General features: G+C 35.8%; 1 non-coding gene across 1 annotated transcript; it reads right to left on the reverse strand.

Annotated features, from left to right (window-relative positions):
- Window positions 1-10081: 10081 nt before the first annotated feature.
- LOC122911082 lies at window positions 10082-10188 on the reverse strand. Its single transcript, XR_006385406.1, has one exon. It is a non-coding gene; the product is annotated as a small nucleolar RNA U13 (small nucleolar RNA).
- Window positions 10189-21343: the final 11155 nt, after the last annotated feature.

Raw genomic sequence — 21343 nt, forward strand, 5'->3', positions numbered from 1 at the left:
TGTCACGCGCTCCAAAAGGGCCACGTATATGGAAGTCGAAGTGTATAAATTACTCCCCTTGCTTGTGCTTGGGACTCAGACCTTTGGAGATCACTCCCCTCTGAGCCTGCTAGAGTCAAACAAACTTCCTATCCTCCAAGATTTCTGATTACTGCTTGGTTCTTCCCTCAGGCAATCCAGTCCAGGTTCTGTAACATAAAAACCTATATTTCTTTAGTGCTCATAGAAGAATCTTATATGAATATCCTTCTTTAATGCTACATTGTGTGGTACCTTAAAGAGAAAACACCACACAGAACAAAATGAGAAAACAAGAGTTAATTTATTCCTGATACTCTGCAGCAATAGGGGAGAGAGCACAAAGTGCATACCCAGCTCCACAGACACAAAAGGCAGGAGTGCATTGAAATGCTGAGGTGATCTAGTGGACATGAGGGGGGAGGTTGATCAATAGAATGTATCCATTAAGTTATTCCTGAGTTTGCAAATGTTTTTCTCTGTGATTAGGCCATCTGTGTTTCCTAATTGGCTTTACCCAAAGGAAAAACAAACTTTCTCCTATCTTGATCACCAGAAGTAGTTTTACAGCTTGGAGCAAGACTTCAAGTTATGCTGGACTCGGGCCCCTGCTCTCCTGTAGAGACTGAGAAATAGGGCTGACTAACAGGGAAACTTAATTGCAAAGGGAGGGCTTCTAGGCCAGGTGCTTGAGACACAGTTCTGGGTTGTCAAATCGGCAAGAGGGTTTTCAAAAGATTTACATCTCAAAGGGACAAAGAAAGAATTTAAAATTACAAATTTTGCAAAATAAATGCCCTTAGAAAAGAAAGGTCAGGGGCGCCTGGGTGGCTCAGTGGGTTAAGCCGCTGCCTTCGGCTCAGGTCATGATCTCGGGGTCCTGGGATCGAGTCCCGCATCAGGCTCCTTGCTCTGCAGGGAGCCTGCTTCTCCCTCTGCCTCTGCCTGCCTCTCTGTCTGCCTGTGCTCACTGACTCTCTCTCCCTCTGTCTCTGACAAATAAATAAATAAAATCTTTAAAAAAAAAAAAATGCAAAATCTCAGGGGCACCTGTGCGGCTCCATCAGTTAAGCGTCGAAAGCTTGATTTTGGTTCAGGTCACAATCTCAGGGTTGGGAAGCCCCACCTGAGTCTTCCTAAATCAAATTGCAGATATACCAGGATTCCCACAGGATTGGCACACATTTGGAACTTGGGAGAGTACTCTTATTGTTTGCTTCCGCTATCCACCATTTCAGGTTCTCCAATGTATTGTATACAATGCTGATTTTAGAGAGAGTAGCCCAAATGCACTATTTTTTGCCAAACAATGCTTCACAATGATTTAATTAAGAATTGTAGTTTTGGATAGTCAGGTGCAAGCCTCCTTCTTACTTTTCCCTCCCTTTTCTAAACCAATGCAGCAAGTGTCTTTACTAATCCCTCTCCCATTTAGGAAATAAGCTGTCACTTCTTTCTCCCCATACTTCCAAGTCTTTTGCTGTACGTACTCACACAGGCACGGATACCTATACAAGGTTTTCCCTTCTAAAATATAATTTTAAAAATCTTATAATTGAGAAAAGGAATGATTAAGTCTAATAAAGTATGGTGTAAACCTTGGTATAAACTAATCGGTCTATAACATAAAACCAAGACGAACTCAACACACAGCTCTTAGAAAATCAGCCTCAGATGCTTTTCAAGAATATCAGAGAGTTACAGGGAAAAAAGGATATCCTGAAATAAGCAAAAACTCATTCTATAAATGTCAACATAATGGTAGGAAAAGTTGAAAAATTAGGAATGGTTATAATTAAATTCAGGTATGTTTAAAAAAATAAAACTCATGTATATTGTTCCTTTATTTTTTTATAGTTTCATAACATTAGCTTAAACAGTTTTACTTAGCTTTGAATTATTTCATTATTTTCACAACCTCATGTAGTGGTCTGGAAAGTGGATTGAAATTTGGAAAATTTGGGATAGAGTCCCAGGCCATCTTGTCTTTTAAATGTGATCTTGACTAATAGTTTAACCTCACTGTCTATGCCATGCTGTTATTCACATGGAAATAGTGTGCTAACTATTTTACACTTTTATTGTGGATATTAAATGTCATACTGCTTATGAAGCAATGAGCGTACTGTCTGCTCTAAATAAATGTTATTCTGTAATTATCATTATCATACTGGATTCAAACTTATTTAACCAGCATTATTGTCATATGGTATCTGATTCAGCAGATCATATGCTTGCCTATATAAAGTTTGTTCTGTATATACATACCCATTGTTTCTTTTTTATTGACCGTCCAGCAAATGTTCAGAAAACTGATGAGATTTCAGTGATCCAAAGAGGGGGGAAAAAAAAAAAGAAAGAATAAAAGAAAGGCTAAGAGGGTGTGGGTTCATTAAGGATATAGCTTTTCTATATTCCTTGATGTGAACCAGTTCTACATCTAGGTTTTGGCATGATCATGCTATTTTCCTTTGTTGGAGAATACTGTTTGTACCCTCCTATGGATGAACAGTCCACAGATTTTTCATTCTAGAATTCTAATTTTCCCAAACAACTTTCATAGACTGAGTCAACATATCCCCTTCTTCTATGAAGTTCTATTAATTTTATCCCTTAAACATTATTGTACACCCATTTTCTCATCACTAAAAATGCTAGCATTTTTATTGTAAGCTACTGAACAGAAAAAAAAATTATAAAATACATTTTTTTCTTCCTTGACTCTCAGCCAACTTTGGTTTTATTTGGACCAAAATAAATACACAAAATATATTAATGGCAGATTGAAATTTGATAGATTGGAATGTGATGGCCTAAATGTGTAATTCAAACTTAGCTTATTTGAATCAGTAAACAACTGGTCAGAATTAAATATTTTTACTTTGAGTTGAGTTGCAACGTTTTACTAACTTGCATTGAACTCTATTTATGGAAGAGATCATCAGACATGCTTTTAGAACTTTGAAAGACTGGAGATAAATATTCCAAATGGTGCCTCATTTATCCATTAAAGAGAATACACTAAAAGTGAAATTTAAGTTATCAAAACATCAATTCACCTTTTATGTACATTTTTAAATTTTTTCTGTTATTGAAATTAGTTTTCTTGTTTGGGAATTAAGGTATCTGCTATGTGGCTGGATTGTAATCTATTGATTAAAATATAAAGATCTTATTGGTGTATCTCTATAATTATTCAAGAGGTAAGTAAGGAAATAAGTAATAAGATATGATGAATCGACAGCTATTCCTCTTAATTTTTGTTGCAGACGCTCTGGACAGACTGTTTGACCTTAAGCAACAGTTTGCCTTCAACGCTCACAACCAATGTATGTACATGATCACTTGGCTGTCAATACTCAAAACCATCTGTTATGATGGCAACAGTCCTACTCTCAAAATACTGTGATAATTTAGACTGCAGATGCCAACTAAGTAGATTGGCAGCCGGAAATTCTGAAAGCGCTTTCTCTTCTTCCACAGAGAGTGATGCCACATTAACACCAACATGGCTTCTTACCCCCAAACCACCTGTTCATTTATTGTAGACCAAAAACATTCTTGGAGGGGGCGGCTGTGAGTACATGAGAAATTATTGAGTAAGGATCTGTTGTGAAAGAATATTCTGTTATATTCATATCTATATTTTAAAATGACCTTATAGATTTGAGAGTGTAAAACCCCTGTGCCCATGAAAAGTCACAACATTAATCCAGGGATTTGAAAGCAATATTGTCAATGTAAAGTGGGCTTGGGTTAGTCTGGATTTTTAAGCATACATAAAATCAATAATTTGCTTCCAGGACTTAGACTGGAGGAAGTTCCTATGCTAAATATATCTCTGCTTCAGAATTCCAAACCAAGGGGCAGGACAGGGTTTGGATTGTCATTAAAACTAAATTATCATTCAAAGATTCTAATATTAGCTGGCTTTGTAATTCATGACATGTGCTTAAAATTACCCTAATATTTTCTTTTGTTTCCTTCTTTCTGTCCATATGCAGTATGCCAGGGAAAGATTGTTAATGTCATGGAATTTTTTTCCACCCAATATGGCAATACCTTGAATCTGAAATGTTAACATCCCCAGTTTCAGAATAAAAGGAGTCAGTAATTGTCCTTCATAAGTATTCCACACTTTCTCAATTCTATTCAAATTGCAATCTTCCAAAGACGTCAACTTTTGGCTGGAATCTCAAGGCTTTTATGCAATGGTAGCCTCTGTATTCAAAACAGAATCTTCTATGGTGTGTCTAGTCTATTAGAATGAATGTACTGGCATGTTTGGGAAAATGATGGATCTCAGCAACAATAGTAGAAATCTAGCTGGTGCAGTTTCATCAGCAGCTTGACCATAGTTGGTCATATCAGAGGCGACAATGGTAGAAATATAGATCGTGGAGTTTCATCGATAGCTTGAATCCAGTTGGTCATATCAGATAACAGGGTTTGCTGTGGCATCTACAGGAGTGACCCAGAGATTTGATAAGAAGCTGGGAAAAAAAAAAAAAAAAGAAGAAGCTGGAATTCTTTTTCAACTCTTCACTGCCCCAAAGAAGTATCTTTAAAATGCTCAGCCTATAGTTTTCTAAGTGTCAGACCAAACAGACCATCAGTAAAAATAGAACAAAATTTACCAAAAGAATTATTGACCATGGTAAGAGAAGGGCCATGACTTCTGTCCACTAAGTAGAATAATCAGGCCCCATTTAGGCTCTAGTTTGAAGCTGCAGAGTGGAGAATAAAGTCTCTATCAAAGATGGGAAGAAATGTTAATTTTTCACAATTTAAAGCTGACATGTTGTTGGACCCAAGCTTCCCATATTCTTGGACATACCAACTCACTTTCACAATTAAGGCATGTTGGACCTTTCCCATGTATGGTGTTATTCACCAAAGTCTGAGTCGACACACCCAAAATAAAAATATCAACAACCTGTCACAGAATCTCCACTGTTCTGAAAAAAATGTGTTGATAACTGATTTATCTTAAACAGTAAAGTTCTTCAGTCTCATACAATTCAAACCACAATCCAAAACAATGTGTAATAGTAACAGTAATTATGTAACTATGAAAAGACAGTTAAAATGTTATTATCTTCCTTTCTTCTTTTAGTTGATTAAACTGATTTTTATACAAACCTTTTGTACCCAATAAACATATGAAAAGATGTTCAACACCATTAGACATCAGGAATACAAATTAAAACTACATGAGATACCACATTACATCCTCCAGGATAGCTATCAAAAAAAAAAAAAATCAAACAGATAATAACAAATATTGGCAAGCATATGGAGAAATTGAAACCTTCAAATACTTCTGGTGTGAATTTTAAATTGTTCAGTGACTAGAGAACCACCTGGCATTCTTCAAAATATTCAACATAAAATTACCACAAGATTCATCAAATTCACTAGTAGGTATATAGTAGTCTTCAGAGAGCTGAAAATATCTGTCCATAAAAAATTTTATGTGAATGTTCACCGAAGCATTATTCATAATATATAATTCATCAATTGATGAATAGATACATATGATATGGTATACTCATTCAATATTGTTTGGTAATAAAATATATAATGTTCTGATTCATACTACAATTTAGATGAACCTTGAAAACATCATATTAAATGAAAGAAACCAGTCATGAAGCCTGCATGTTTTATTTTTCCATTTATAGGAAATGTCCAGAAAGGAAACTCTGTAGTGACAGAATGAAGATTAATGGTTGCTTAAAGCTAAAGCTGGGAGTTGGGTGAAAAAGAGGAGTGATACCTAAGGATTTCTTTTGGGGCGATTATATGTTCTAAAATTGATTGTGGTAATGATTGCACAGCTCCATGGACATACTAAACAATTCACTTGTATATTTTAATTGGTGGATTTTATAGTAAGTAAATTATATCTTAATAGAGGTATTTAACAACTTATCTAGCTTTGAGATATAAATTCCTCTGGCTAACACAGAATAATTCACCCAAAACTCAATACCTTAATAAAATACCAGACCTGTTTCTGGAGGTTAATCAACAAAAGGTAAAGGTGAATTGAGAAGAGGAGCTTAAAGTTTGTGAGGTATACAGTTAAGGGACAAAAAACAAGCTCTTTCAGGATAAACAAGAGTAAATTGATTTTAATCTGGAAGTAATGTCAGAGATCACTAGCTTTGTTCTGTAGCTAGGGATGTTTGTTTATTTTTTATTTTTTAATTTTATTTACCTTTTTATTTACTTTTATTTACTTTTTTTGACAGGGAGAGACTGAATGCTAACAGGGGGAGGGGCAAAGGCAGAGGGAGAGAGCAAATCTCAAGCCGACTCCAGGCTAAATGTAGACCCTGATGACGGGCTGGATCTTAGAACCCTGAGATCATGACCTGAGCTGAAATCAAGAGTCAGATGCTTAACCAACTGAGCCACTCAGGCTCCCCTATACATGTTTTGGTTTTAAAATTAAAAGTAAGTGTATGGGACATCTAGGTGACTCATTCAGTTAACCATCTGCCTTTGTCTCAGGTCATCCCAGGGTCCTGCGATGGAGCCCTGCATTGGGGCCCTTGCTCTACAGGAGTCTTCTTTTCCCTCTCCTTCTTCCCCTCCCCTCTGCTTGTGTTTTCACACTCTTGCTCTCTCTGTCTAGTATGCTCTCTCTCAAATAAATAAATAAAATATTTTAAAAATATTATTGAAAAAGTAAAGGTACAATCTTATATTTAGTTCTCTGATAATTTTGTGCTAGTTCTGAGTTTACATTGTAACTTTTATGTTAATTATGCTTTCATATTGCAAGCCAGTCCAAATAATTTTAGAATTTTTGAATGTGATGACTCAAGTTTTGAATATATTTTTAAAATGCAGCAATTGGGGTGTCTGGGTGGTTCAGTGAGTTAAAGCCTCTGCCTTTGGCTCAGGTCATGATCTCAGGATCCTGGGATTGAGCCCCACATCGGGCTCTCTGCTCAGTAAGGAGCCTGCTTCCTCCTCTCTCTCTGCCTGCCTCTCTGCCTACTTGTGATCTCACTCTGTCAAATAAATAAATAAAATCTTTTAAAAAAATGCAGCAATTTTTCACAACTCACTTTTATGTATGTTATATTATTTAAATATGTGTTTAAAGTATACATAGAACATACCTTGAACTTTAAAAAATGATATTTTCTATAGTGTCATATATAGTGTATCAAAAAGCCCTTTATTTTTCAAGTAGTATTAAACAAATCAAATTCACTAACTAACTAAAGAATATTCTGGTTCACATACTAGTACATATAGAAGTTTGCTTCAAGTAAGTCTTTAGCCAGTAGCTAAGCAATGCTACCTAAGATAAGTTTCTGATCATTCCTCTAACAATTGACTTTATCTTCACACTGACTTCCCTTTTGGTAGGAAATTCACTACTAACAGATTCTAGGTTATATAAGTATCACAGTGTTGAAGGGTTTCAGTGTTCTTGTCTCACAGAGTCAAAGAGTAAACATTGCAGACAAAAGGATGAAGTGAAGTGAAAGTTTATTAAATGCAGGCAAGACCAGAAAGGAAAGAAAGTTCTCTCTAGAGTGAGAAGGGTCCCAAATGTGTTGCCAAAGAGGGCTTTTATGGTCTGTTTTTTATAGAAAATTGACCAGAGAACTTGAAAAATGTCTTGTCTATAAGACTTAAGACAAACAAGGTGGATTTGTTATGTTCCCTTCTCTCAGATTAATATATTGTCTGTAACATTTCTCCACATCTGGCATTTCTGTGAGCCTGGTCATGTAGTCACCTATGTGACCCTACCTATTTCTCCCTATTTAGACTTTCTGGCCCTTATTCAACACCATTGCTGACAAAACCTTAAAGAAGCACTCTGATTCAATTAGCTTAAACCATGTTATGAGTAAATGTACAATCCACATGACCAATATATATGTAGAATATATATATATATTCTATATATATAGAATATATAGTGATTAAACTTAGCAAACTTAGAATCCACATGACCAAGAGGCTAGAATATATAGTGATTAAACTTAGCAAACTACACACTTCAAACAGCTGTATTTTGATGGTGGGATGGTTCTCAGTATTCCAGACTCGTATGTACCCATAAAAGAAGCTAGTAATTCAGTGGAAGGTAGAAGAGAAAGACAGTGTTGGGAAGGCAAACCCAAAGATCCAATAAATAACTTAATTTTGTAATGAAATTATTAAATGCAGAGCTGTTCCTAAATTTCATTTATTATGATAAATGTCAAGGTTAGTTTGTTTTTTAGATAGGTTTTATTGTCTCAAGGAAAATTTTTACAAAATTTGGCAATAAAAACTTCCAGTGTTTTAAATCTATTATTTCAATATCTTCAAAGACTTCACATTGAGGTCTAAAATAAGACAAATTTTTCTACTCTTCAAGGTTCTTCTAGCTGTTCTAAGAATTAAACTGACAAAAGTTAGATTAACAGAAGAAAAAAATCAAAGGTTAATTCCACATGCACAGAGTCCAAATAATACAACTGAAACCTGAAGAGATGACCAAGGCATTCAGTTTTTCTACATTTTAGACACAGAAACAAAATCTGTGAAGATCTTACAGGACAAAAAAGTATATATATGTTTGGGAGCTTCAAATAGTAAGAAATACTAAACTTTGGGTTGCAGTAGTAAATTAGTAAAAGTAACATGGTTTGTTTATACAGTCTTCTTGGCTCTGGATTCCTTATCTCTGGTGATAATGGTATCTCCTTACTTTCCTGTATAGGAAAGATTTGTTTCACATGGGGAATTTATTCCTGTTTTTTGGAGACAAAGGAGGGTCAGAGCATCTTTTTTGCACTGACTGTTTCTCAATTTTAATTCAAAATGATCAAAATGCCATTCTGGAACATCTAGGGGCAAACTGTCCTTGACTTCTATAGCAATAATAGTAATGGGACATACTCACTTAAAAACAACTGTGACCTCAGGGATTTGTTGCAGTGTTACTGAATAAATTCTTTTATTTGTAACTATTTCTTAATATTCTTACTTATATTTACTTACTTATGGAGACCAAAGCAATATAATAATGGTAAGTTTGACATGAATACAGTCATGGGAAAAAGGTTATCAAATGTTTCAGAATCCAAAATAAAGTGAGTGCACTGATAAATTAAGAGGCCGCTGATAAAGTTATCATGCTGTTTTCATGTTGGTCATATATATCTTGATATATGTGAAATATTAAATAATTTTAACTATATGTAAATATTTATAAATTCATATTTATATATAAAGTTAAAGATGTAACTATATATGTATAAATCAAGGCAATGAATTACAAATGGTGGAAGGCATGGAACAAAGGAAATTACTTTCTAAAACATTTGAAGATTTGTTTTGTGGATAAAAGTAATGCTTCCCAGTATCACCTTGGAAAAATCTAGAACTAATTAACAAATAGAAAAAAAGGGGCACCTAAATGGTTCAGTTGGTTGGGTGGCTGCCTTGGCTCAGGTCATGATCCTGGGGTCCTGAGATGCTGCTCAGCGGGGATTCTGCTTCTCCATTTCCCTCTGCTCCTCCCACTTCTTGTCTGTGCTCCCATGCACTCTCTCTCTCTCTCTCTTTTAAATAAATTAATTAAATCTTCTTTACAAAATCAAATAGAAAAGAAAAAATGGGGCAGTGATGCTATTATCAGAATAACTCATAACAATGTGGTCCCTACACCAAGGCATTTGAATCAATGTAGGTACTTCTTAGAAATGTAAATTCTGAAGTCCTGCCTACAGAAAAAGAAACTCTCAAGTTGAGTCCCTGTCATCTTTTAACAAGCTCTTCTCATGATTCTGATGCACAGTAAGGTGAGAAATTTCAAATTCTCGAGGTTTTTATTTTTTTTAGCAAAGAATATTTAAAATTTATTTTTAAATTATCTTGGTCATTGGTGGAGTCAAGGGGCGTTTTTAACTATTTATAATTTTTATAAATTAAACAGCATATGATCATAAGTCAGGAATAAACAGTGGAATTGTGGGTAGACCTTTTCTTACGTTTGATTTCTGTAGAGGTTTTGTGTACTTTTGATTTTTTTTCTTTTCAACATCAGATAGATAATGTGCCAACATGGTTGTGGCACAGTTTGAGGAATGCACATGTCATACAACAGCATGGACATCCAATCTTCATGCTTATGAACTACAAAAGAGTCTGTATTTTTTATATTTAAAATACCTTCACAATTTGAAACTATTTATATTTAATAGGCATATAACTGTGTCATGAGCTGTGCTGAACCCTATGCACAGTGGCTTCTCTGAAGCATGTTATAACATTATATTAAATTAAATATTCATATCATCATCTTCTAGCTGGAGGGTCTGTTGCTCAGAGCAGTCCTGATCTCATATATAGGTGAGCAGGGGTGCTACCTTGGCTCATGCTACACCAGGATTCATGAAATCCCATACTTATGAGGGCTTTCTTCAAAAAAGCCCCTCTCTGGCACAGGTCTGTATCAGTGGTATCATCTGAGTAGGGAATCCTGAGCCCAGCCTGGTTCCCATTTCAGACCCAGTCTCTACTCCTTTCCCTAGGGCACTCTCTTGAACACCTTTTCCTAATTCATCAGATATTGAAAGAGGCTTGGACATTCACATGTATAGTGATGTCCCAGAGCCTAGTGATGCTCATCTCTGATTCCAGGGGAGCAGTCTGGCAAGTTAATCACTCCCACTTACCACTATGCCATTTCTTTCATTGAATAGTGCACAACTGGTGACAGAAAGTGACAGGCATGCTAATTTAGAGACACTCAGATGATCTATATGGATAGGATCTTTGCAAAAAGTATTTACCTATGCTCCATCATTCTAAGGACACCCTGAGCACAGATAGTACATGTAACTTCTTACGGTCACATGGCTGGGAAGAAGTACAGCCAGGACTCCAAACATAGTTGAATTCCTTTCTTTTAAATACTATTTGTATCCATTTATAAATGTTTGTTTTTTTGAACATGGAAGTTTGGAAGACATTAAACCTTAATAGTTACATAAATGAATGATGCAAAACAGAACTTAATGAAATAATTTAGTTGCTAAATATATACTTTTATCTAATTGAAAATCAATGGTGCATTACTTGAATATAGTTAGTTTAGATTTGTATATTAAAAGACATATAATTGTAACAATAATCTACAAACAGGAATAGCAAGTATGTAAGTGTGCTTATTAGTCACTAAGTGAGGTTAAAGTGGCTTTATATAATCTATCTCATTGACTCTTTCCAGTTATATTCTCATTATTCAGACAAGAGAACTGAGACTTAGAGAAGTTAAGCAACTTACCCACATTCACACAACCACTGAGTGACATAGTCGACATTCAGATTCTTGTTTTTCTCTGGAGTCCCATCCTTGTGTTGAGACCTTACTGGTTTGATTGGCTGGGAGATAGAACGATTGCCTGAATAAATGAATTTGCTCTACCTGTGAATCTATAATTTCATGTAATTTTACTAACTCTTGATTATATGTTTTAGTTTTTTTCATTTTTAATTTGTTTTGATTTAGGTTTTTTTTTTTAATATGTTATTTATTTGTTTGTCAGAGAGAGAGAATGTGTACAAGCAGACGAAGTGGCAGAAGGAGAGGAAGAAGCAGGCTGCCACTTAGCAGAGAGACTGATAAGGGGCTTAATCCCAGGATCTTGAGATCATGACGGAAGCCCAAGGTAAGTGCTTAGCTTACTGAGCCAGCCAGGCACCCAGTTATTCTCATTTCTTAAAAGTAATTTAGCATTGAATGTGCTTAAAGCTTTACAAAAAAATAAATTCAAGAAGGATCTAGTCGACTTTACATTACTTACTTAAGAATATTTAACATTAAATTAAAACATATACATCATTAGAATGAATAGATGCCTTAATATCACAATTCATTATTTTCTAAAACTGTACTTCAAAGTAGCTTTGTATTTCTGTGCATAACTAGCATTAATCCCACCTCCAAAAAAAAGCTCCTTGGCAAATTTTACTTTGAGTATCATCTAGACAATAGCATCTTATTGGAAACTACTGGCAAATGCTTATCCAAACGACCTTCAGCATAAAAGAGAGGGTTCGAAAATATGATGTCAATTTATTACAGTCTTCAGCATTTACTCAAAGTGATATACTGAGGAAGGAAGTAAAAAGAAATAAGATAATCTATCACTTCATTACAAAAAAGACCTATGATCTTAATGTCCCTTCGTACTGTTATATTCTGCCAGGATTCAGTGAGAGGATGTTACTGAAAATAAAATTTAGGAGGCATTAAGCCACAAATATGCCCATACTGAAGGCAGCTCCTGAATTCTAAGAGAACATAGTGTAAGACTAGTTTTGTTTTTCACTGGATAAGTTTTATTTAAACTTTTATGTTTCCTAATATCTGGTCATATGGTCATTGAACTGTATCCATTTTGTAAGCTGAAAAACAATTGTGCCGCTGTTCGTTAAATTCATAAGTAGAGCTGCTTCCATTCCTAATTTTATTTTATTTAATTTCTTTTTTATTTTAAATTCAAGTAGCTAACATATAGTCCATCATTAGTTTCAGATGTACTGTTCAATAATTTATCAGTTAGTTGCATATAACACCCACTGCTCGTCATATCACGGGCCTTCCTAATGCCTATCCCCCAGTTACCCCATCCACTTATCCACCTCAGGCAACCATTCCTAATTTTAAAGGCGCTGAAACAATAATTACATTTCTACCTTTCCTTTGTGTTAGGAGGGCAAATGGTGGGAAAAAGAGTAGGTGTAAAATGGTGAGAAGCAAAATTCTCACCATTACTACTCTGCAATGTATTCCTATAAGACTTAATAAAGTGAAATTCAGGGGCACCTGATTGGCTTAGGCCATTAAGAATTCAACTCTTGGGGCACCTGGGTGGCTCAGTGGGTTAAAGCCACTGCCTTCGGCTCAGGTCATGATCCCAGGGTCCTGGGATCAAGCCCCGCATCAGGCTCTCTGCTCAGTGGGGAGCTTGCTTCCCCCCCTCTCTCTGCCTGCCTCTCTGCCTACTTGTGATCTCTCCCTGTCAAATAAATAAATAAAATCTTAAAAAAAAAAAAAAGAATTCAACTCTTGATTTAGGCTCAGGTCATGATCTCAGGGTCCTCGGATAGCTCTCCATGTCAGATTCCCTCTGCAGTGGAGAGTTTGTTTCAGGATTCTCTCTCCCTATGCCTTTCCACACCCCAAATCTCTCAATAAATAAATCTTAAGAAAATTAAAAAAATAAAATGAAATTGAAATATGTACATGACTTTTTTAAGTCTTGGGACTATGAGTCAGTCTGTTTTTATTATACTAACGTCACGGTGGTCACTGAAGACCACAGGCAGTAGTAGTAAATGTACACCAATGTCCTAACAGTGTCTACCATATTTCCTGAAGTCTCAGTTGAACTATTATTATTATTATTAATTAGTGGCTTTCCTTCAGCATAAAACAAATTCAGCAATCCCTTCTATCAGAAGCCATCCATCTGACACCTTATGCTGATTCAACTATCTGCATGTTATAGGGATGTATTACTTGTGATAGCCTTTGTTGAATACAGCTATTGGCAAATAGTTCTTCAGTGTTTGGATTGTAAAATGGTGAACAATTATGGCTGGGTTTACATCATTTGGAAACCAAACAGGGATATTAAATACAGATTGTGGTTCATGAAAGCAGGCTAGTAAAACTTTTTTTTTCAATTTATTTATTTTCAGAAAAACAGTATTCATTATTTTTTCACCACACCCAGTGCTCCATGCAATCCGTGCCCTCTATAATACCTACCACCTGGTGGTACCCCCACCTCCCACCCCCTGCCACTTCAAACCCCTCAGATTGTTTTTCAGAGTCCATAGTCTCTCACGGTTCACCTCCCCTTCCAATTTACCCCAACTCCCTTCTCTTCTCTTTTGAAGACTGAAAATGAAAGAATAAGAAATTATTTTCATAAAATTCTGAGTTTAGAAATATTAATGAATTATTTTCAGATATGGTTAGATATTGGGCCCTGAAAATATAATCAAGGAGTTTCCTTCACATTTTTTGGGTCTACTTTTGTGTCTCCCTTTGCTCCTTGGTCTCATATTCATCTATATAAGTAGATAATTCATAGTGAGGATTCTGATTGGTTCTGTTTCATCACTGTGCTCCAGCATGCATCATTTGTTCCGCGGAGAGAAATCAACCTCATGCCAAAGACAGGCAATAGAAGAGTGAGGTTTGAAGGGCATTTTAACCATAAAATAGAAATTTAGTGCAAATAACGAGTATGAAATTTTGGGTTGTAACATTCATTTTTATGTGTTTATCAATATGTCTTATTTAGATATCTCATAAAGCAGAAAGTTAATGGCACGGTTGCTGTTTTGGGAGGGATAATGAGATGTGATTCCACCAACACAACTCAAAATGAGTCACCTTCTCTCCACCCCACTGCTATTTTGCCAGAACCCCAAACTAAAGAGAGTTAAAATCGTCATGTTTCCATCAGGAAAAGTAACTAAATTTAAGTACAAGTGCATTTTCTAATCACAGAGAAGATTCACCAGTAATTAAAGTTTGCTTTAATTTTACCTACTTGATACTCTTTGGTAAAGGTGATAAGCTTTTACATCTAAACAATTAGAGAAATTCTATTGTGAAAGAAGGACTAGGTAGTAATTTACAGCCACTTCATCTTGAAGGAAGTTAATGCATTATTTTATTAAAATTAAAATAATAATGACTAGCAATTACTATTGCTCAAATTAAAATGATAGAAATGCCTTGGCATTTCATAATCTGTATTTTCTGAAGGTTTATGTTAGATACTGAAACCAATCTGAAAGCCAATATGAAGCTGATGTGATTTATTCACTATCCTTACTTGAAAAAAGGATTTATTTCTCTCTGTGTTAGCATTTTCTTAAAATGCTTTGGCTTACTTTTCAATTTGTTTCAGCATTTCAATTTCCTGTGAGTGCTTTCCATTTGTCACTACTTACTAAAAAAGATAGTGATAGTAAAAATGGCTTAAACATAACTGTAATTTTCATGACAACACTAGAGTATTCCATAGAATGAAAGGGAGATAATCCAGTTAAATTGCTATTTTCCACCCACATTGGAATTTTAGATATAAATGAGTTCATATAAATAGAAGAACTGCTAGGAAGGTAAGGCTATTTAAATAGCTGATTTCAATTAAAATCATTTGATGACAGACCAACATGTCATATAGTAAGGCATAGGATCCATTCTATAATCAGTATCTTTTGTCAAAACACTTGTTCTCAGATTCTATAAAAATATAAATGGAAAACACTTAATTTTGATACATTATATTTAATGCCCAGGTATCGAATTGTTAGTTTATCTAAAGAAAAATAAATGATGTGTTTGAAAGGTGGAGGTGTTTAATGGGTGTCCACAATAAATAAGTAATGCATTATTTTTTCTGTAAAAGATACTTTTGGCTGGACTAACTGGGTCATGCTTGTGGCAGTAAAAAGAAGACAGGGAATGAGACCAGGCACATAGAGTAGTAACATTTTTGTTTGTGCTATACTCCCAGTGGGTTTCAATAGAGAGCATTTAGCTGAAGTATGGATTTGGGGTTTGATTTACATCAATCTTCACAAAGGGTTTAAAAAAGAAAATTGATCATGTCATTTAGTTTGTGTGTGTACCTAGTTTGTATATGTCACCTAGTAGAATGCAAGAACATGAATATGAACAATTCTTCTTAACATGATTTATAAATATTTGTGTGTTACTAATGCTTCTTGTGGTCTGAGAGGAGTTAAATGGAGGGGAACAAAAATGTTTTCACAATAGGTGGTACAAATTTAACAATCATTTTTACATATTTAGAGTGTAGAAAAGACATCTAGTATACTGACAGCATCATTTTAAAGAAGAACAAATAATTGTTTTTATTTTAAAAGGCCCAAATAAAGGCAAGGGAAACCTCAGCAGGTTCATCTGTGTATTATAGACTGAAAATGTCTGTAGAACCTTGATTTGAGGACAATAAATGGGGAAAACAACAACAACAACAACAAAAGTCCCAAATAATTATTCTGTTTTATTTTATTATTATTTTTTTAAGATTTTATTTATTTATTTGACAGACAGAGATCACAAGTAGGCAGAGAAGCAGGCAGAGAGAGAGGACGAAGCAGGCTCTCCACTGAGCAGAGAGCCCGATGCGGGACTCGATCCCAGGACCCTGAGATCATGACCTGAGCCAAAGGCAGAGGCTTTAACCCAGTGAGCCACCCAGGCACCCAATTATTCTGTTTTAAAAGATGTTACAATGTTCCTTCTTAAGACATGTAAGTTATTTGGAAAATTGTTTTCATTAAGAATCATAACTTTTTCAAATGTAAGTTCAAATTGCCTTCTTTCTCAAGATGATTGTTTTATTAATTAGTGTTAACAGAGTGGTTGTTTTATTTTTAATATTTTTAGCTCTTCTAAAAGTGTGAATATAGTCCAGTCTACAGCAAACTTTCTTAGGCCAAATTACATTTTACACCATAGGAATTTGCAAGGTAGACAGAAGAAATATTTAGATGATAATTAAATGATTTAACTGTAGTTATAAACAGATTATACATCAAGCCAAGTTTGAATATATTTATCAATTTGACATTCACTAGCAGAAGAAAATTATTTTTGGAAGCACATTCTTTTTTGTCTGTTTTAAAATATTATTTTTCAACAATATAAATACTTGCATGAGGGACCCATAATGTTGAATTTAGGATGCAACTTGAAAATAAGGGGTCTCATATTGTTCATTTTTTGCTTATAGATATAACTGATAGTTTATGCAGTGTGTCCACATAGTAGTTGAAGCGAAAGTTCATTTAGGATACAAAAGCAGTCACAAACCTTATCACTGGGCACATGAGTTGAATATCCTTGAACAATTTTAAATATTTCTTTCACATATCAAGCACAATGCAAGAACTCTGTCTATACGTAATGACTGATTATCTATCATCTATGTTATCTATTTATTTATTCATCTACCTACCTACCTACCTAAATATTAACTTATTTATTTGGAAATTAAGTGATAGGTGTTCACCAAAATACTCAATAGTTAGACATCAATATTTCCCAAATGCCTGTTCATTTAAGGATGAGTTTGCATATCTCCAATGAAATCCTACCCAATGCTCTGCCTCAGTGACTCATCTTTTTTCCCCTTTCAATAGATCTCCCAATTTCTGCTGTATTATGTTGCCTTGCTTTGAGAATGTCCTCAGGTTTATCACACAGATTCACTAACAATATTCTAGTATGGAAGGGGTATGTAAGCTTAAAAGTCTGAATACAATTGATCATTATATTATTTTTTAAAAATATGGTTGATTTAAAAATTGTAGGGTTTATCCTTTTAAATGCTCTCTAGCAATATTTGGATACAATAAAGAGCTGAGGGGCACCTGGGTGACTCAGCTCAGGTCATGAGCTCAAGAACATGAGACCGAGACCCACATTGAGCTTAAAGCTCAGAGGTGAGTCTGCTTGAGACACTCTCTCCCTCTCTCTCTGTCCTCTCCCTACCTTGTGCACACACCATCTTTCTCAAATAAATAAATCTTTAAAAGAATAAAAATAAAGAGCTGAAGGAAAATTTTTATTACTAAGAGTTTTGAAAGAATTAGCCTTTAGAAAAAGAATTAAGAAAGAGGAAAAGGAAAAGTCACAACTGAAATTTTGTGCAAAACCAGTAATATCTAGAAACTTCAAAACCATGTAGATGGGGGAGGAGTCAAGATGGCGGAGAAGTAGCAGGCTGAGATGACATCAGGTAGCAGAAGATCAGCTAGATAGCTTATCTAACCATTGCGAACACCTACAAATCCAATGGGAAATCAAAGAGAAGAAAAGCAACAATTCTAGAAACAGAAAATTGATCACTTTCTGACAGGTAGGACCTGCAGAGAAGTGAATCCAAAGTAAAGGGAAAATAGACCATGGGGGGAGGGGCCAGCTCCCAGCAAGTGGCAGAGCAATGGAGCACAAAATCAGGACTTTTAAAAGTCTGCTCCATGGAGGGACATCGCTCCAGAGGCTAAACTGGGGGAAGCCCACGCGGGGTCAGTGTAACCCCACATCATGCGGGGTCACAGAAGGACCAGGGGTGTCTGAGTGTCGCAGAGTTTACAGGTATTAGAGTGGAGACGCCAGCTACAGCAACAAAGCCCAGGAGTGAGCTCTCAGCTCAGGGTTACCTTGAACTGGTCGCAGACTGGGTAAGCTCGGAGCACGTCCTGAGGCCACGGAGACGGAAGCAACCGGGTGCTTCTCTCCAGGTGTGACCGATTGAGTGCTTTCCTACAAGCGCAACCAGAGGCCAGGGAGACGGTGGCGGTTGGGCGCTTTTCTCTGAAGGCACACTGAGGAGAGGGACCCCGAGCTCTCGGCTCCTTCAGGCCAGAGATTGGGAGGCCGCCATCTTCATTCCTGTCTTCCAGAACTTTAAGGAAAGTACTCAGGGAACAAAAGCTCCCGAAAGCAAACCTGAGCGGATTACTTAGCCCAGCCCCTGGTAAGAGCTGTGCAATTCCATCTGGGGCAAAGACACTTGTAGAATCACTACAAAAGTCCCCTCCCCCAGAAGATAAACAAGAAACCCAGCTAAGACCAACTTCACTCACCAAGTAGAACAGCAGAATTCCCGAGGAGGAGAAAAAAAATCTTATCTGGACAAAATAACAAGGCGGAAAAATTCACCACAGAAAAAAGAACAAGAGGCAGTACTGAAGGCTGAAGACCTAATCAATACGGACATTACTAATATGACAGATCTAGAGTTCAGAATGACGATTCTCAAGGTTCTAGCCAGGCTCGAAAAAGGCATAGAAGGTATTAGAGAAACCCTCTCTGAAGAGATAAAACTCTTTCTGGAGAAATAAAAGAACTAAAATCTAACCAAGTTGAAATAAAAAAAGCTATTAATGAGGTGCAATCAAAAAAGGATAAATGAGGCAGAAGAAAGAATTAGTGACATAGAAGACCAAATGACAGAGAATAAAGAAGCTGAGCAAAAGAGAGACAAATACTGGACCATGAGAAGAGAATTCAAGAGATAAGTGACGCCATAAGACGACACAACATTAGAATAATTGTAATTCCAGAAGAAGAAGAAAGAGAGAGGGGAGCAGAAGGTATATTGGAGAGAATTATTGTAGAGAATTTCCCTAATATGGCAAAGGGAACAAACATAAAAATCCAGGAGATGCTAAGAACGCCCCTCAAAATCAATAAAAATAGGTCCATACCTCATCACTTGATTGTAATATTTACAAGTCTTAGCAACAAAGAGAAAATCCTGAAAGCAGCCCGGGAAAAGAAGTCTGTAACATACAATGGTAAAAACATTAGATTGGCAGCAGACTTATCCACAGAGACCTGGCAGGCCAGAAAGAGCTGGCATGATATATTCAGAGCACTAAATGAGAAAAACATGAAGCCAAAAATACTATATCCAGCTAGGCTATCATTGAAAATAGAAGGAGAGATAAAAAGCTTCCAGGACAAACAAAAACTGAAAGAATTTGCAAACATCAAACCAGCTCTACAGGAATATTGAAAGGGGTCTTCTAAGCAAAGAGAGACCCTAAAAGTAGTAGATCAGAAAGAAACAGAGACAATATACAGTAGCAGTAACCTTACAGGCAATACAATGGCACTAAATTCATATCTCTCAATAGTTACCCTGAATGTTAATGGGCTAAATGCCTCAATCAAAAGACACAGTGTATCAGAATGGATAAAAAAACAAAACCCACCAATATGCTGCCTATAAGAAACTCATTTTAGACCCAAAGACACCTCCAGTTTAAAGTGATGGGGTGGAAAACAATGTACCATGCTAGTGGACATCAGAAGAAAGCTGGGGTGGCAATTCTTATATCAGATCAATTACATTTTAAGCCAAAGACTATAATAAGAAATGAGGAAGGACACTATATCATACTCAAAGGGTCTGTCCAAAAGAAGATCTAACAATTTTAAATATCTATGCCCCTAACATGGGAGCAGCCAAATATATAAACCAATTAATAACAAAATCAAAGAAATACATCGGCAATAATACGATAATAGTAGGGGACTTTAACACTCCTCTCACTGAAATGGACAGATCATCTAAGCAAAAAATCAACAAGGAAATAAAGGCCTTAAATGACACACTGGACCAGATGGACATCACAGATATATTCAGAACATTCTATCTCAAAGCAACAGAATATACATTCTTCTCTAGTGCACATGGAACATTCTCAAGAATAGACCACATCCTGGGACATAAGTCAGGTCTCAACTGGTATCAAGATTGGGATCATTACCTGCATATTTTCAGACCACAATGCTCTGAAGCTAGAACTCAATCACAAGAGGAGATTTGGAAAGAATTTAAATACTTGGAGACTAAACAGCATCCTTCTAAAGAATGAATGGGTCAACCAGGAAATTAAAGAAGAATTGAAAAAAATTCATGGAAACAAATGATAATGAAAACACAATGGTTCAAAATCTGTGGGACACAAAAAAGGCAGTCCCGAGAAGAAAATATATAGCGGTACAAGCCTTTCTCAAGAAATAAGAAAGGTCTCAAATACACAACCTAACCCTACACTTAAAGGAGCTGGAAGCAAGAACTACAAAGAAAACCACCCATCAGGAGAAGAGAAATCATAAAGATTAGAGCAGAAATCAATGAAATAGATACCAAAAATACAATAGAACAAGCCAACGAAACTAGGAGCTGGTTCTTTGAAAGAATTAATACGATTGACAAACCCCTGGCCAGACTTATCAAAAAGAAAATAGAAAGGACCCAAGTAAATAAAATCATGAATGAAAGAGGAGAGATCACAACCAACACCAAAGAAATACAAACAATTATAAGAACATACTATGAGCAACTCTATGCCAACAAATCCGACAATCTGGAAGAAATGGATACATTTCTAGAGACATGTGAACTACCACAACTGAACCAGGAAGAAATAGAAAACCTGAAGAGACCCATAACCAGTAAGGAGATTGAAACAGCCATCAATAATCTCCAAACAAACAAAAGTTCAGGGCCAGATGGCTTCCCAGGGGAATTCTACAAAACATTTAAAGAATTAATTCCTATTCTCCTGAAACTGTTCCAAAAAATAGAAATGGAAGGAAAACTTCCAAACTCATTTTATGAGGCCAGCATCACCTTGATCCCAAAACCAGAGAAGGATCCCATCAAAAAAGAGAACTACAGACCAATATCCTTGATGAACACAGATGCAAAAATTCTCACCA

The sequence above is a fragment of the Neovison vison genome, chromosome 6 (assembly GCF_020171115.1).
Source record: "Neovison vison isolate M4711 chromosome 6, ASM_NN_V1, whole genome shotgun sequence".
NCBI lineage: Eukaryota > Metazoa > Chordata > Mammalia > Carnivora > Mustelidae > Neogale > Neogale vison.